We start from the raw sequence: 1,752 nt of genomic DNA, 5'->3' as shown, positions 1-1,752 counted from the left end.
GCCCTTCACTACCCAAAGGTGTCTCAGAGCGGCTTACAAACTCCTTTCCCTTCCCCTCCCCACAACAGACACCCTTGTGAGGTAAAAGAAGAAGAAGAAGAGATTGGATTTATACCCCACCCTTCACTACCCGAAGGAGTCTCAGAGCAGCTTACAAACTCCTTTCCCTTCCCCTCCCCTCCCCACAACAGACACCCTTGTGAGGTGGGTGGGGCTGAGAGAACTCTGACACAAACTGCTCTTTTTTCAAGGACAGCTGTGCCAGAACTACGGCTTGCCCAAGGTCATCCAGCAGCTGTAAGTGGAGGAGTGGGGAATCAAACCCTAAGGGCACTTAAGTTTCCTTAAGGGGAGGGAAGCATTTCAAATTGCTTTCCACCTCCCATTGTAGACCTCCCACACACACAGACACACACACACCTTTCTCGCTGTGTTCCTGCGGGTCTGCTGGCCCCCCTTCCCCCAGCAACAAAATCTCAGGGAGTTCAACTGGGTGCAGCAGGGGGAGGAAAACAATATAAATGGCTACCCCCTTTTAAGAGAACCGAAGTGCCCTTAAGTCTTTGGGACTGCATGTTTGGATACAGGCAACTACCTAGCCCAGCGTGCCGTTTTCACCAGTGAGCGACAAGATCAATTGATTGAAGAATTTAACTGAATGATGTCTAAGCCATGTTATTATGAAAGAGAGCAAAAAAAAATGTGTCTCCATCCATTTTCTCTGCACCATTGCTAGTTTTTTATAAATCTCCTCCCTGTTCTCCCTTTAGTTGTCTTGTTTCCAAAATAAAGCTCATAACCCTTCTTTTCTGGGGGAAGGTATCCCATCCCCATGATCGTTTTTAGCTGCCCTTCTCTGCAGCTTTTCCAGCCCTGAAGGAGCACAAGAACCGTACACAATATTCCAAACGCGGCCGTGTTATAAAGTTTGTATAACGACCAGTGTTCCTTCTAAACTGAGTTAATGTGAGCCAGCTCACAGTTTTTCAGCCTCCGGCTCACACATGTTTGCCTTCGCTCAGGAAGGAGGGCTCCAGAGCAAACTAATTTACGCAGTAGCCAAATCGCTCACTCACCATTTTAATGCCAGTAGCTCACCAAGTAGCATTTTTGTTCACAAAACTCCACAGCTTCGAGGGAGCATTGATAACGACTATATGGTTTTCCTTTTATTTTCCTAATAATTCCAAACATCTCTGGTATGAGTTATCACCCAGTGTAAATAATAGAAGCAACTGCCTGAGATTCAAGTTCGTCTTGTTATGAAGTAGGCCTGACTTTGATTTATACCAGATTTATACTCTGAAGATCGACCCGGGCCCCCTGCCACTTCCCAGATGTGAGGGAGGCCCTGGGAGACCTATAAAGCACTTTGAAGATGAAAAAAGTGCTGTATAAGTGCTAAGTGTTACAACGTTGATTTGTTAACATGTAGACTTTGTACATATGCAGGACAGCTGTGTGCTTTTAAAAAATCGGTGAAATGAAGGCAACGTACTGTGTGATGCATCCAGCCCAAAAGCCCTGGTGAAGCATATTATTTGAATTACTATTGATAGAGTCCTAACAATGTGCACGACACTTTACAGAGACCAAGAGGACAAGTCCCTGCCCCACAAGAGACTCCACTTTAAGCAAGGGGTGGACAACAGAGAGAGGCGAAGGAACTGGGGAAAGAACATGTCTGATTCCTTTGATGTGGACTTGCACTTAAAGCCAAACCACATGAGATACTGGGCGTTCCCAGTGTGT

Source organism: Gekko japonicus, unplaced genomic scaffold (genome assembly GCF_001447785.1).
Source record: "Gekko japonicus isolate JY-2015 unplaced genomic scaffold, Gekko_japonicus_V1.1 scaffold966, whole genome shotgun sequence".
NCBI classification, from domain to species: Eukaryota; Metazoa; Chordata; class Lepidosauria; order Squamata; family Gekkonidae; genus Gekko; species Gekko japonicus.
Note: the sequence above shows the minus strand (reverse complement) of the source record.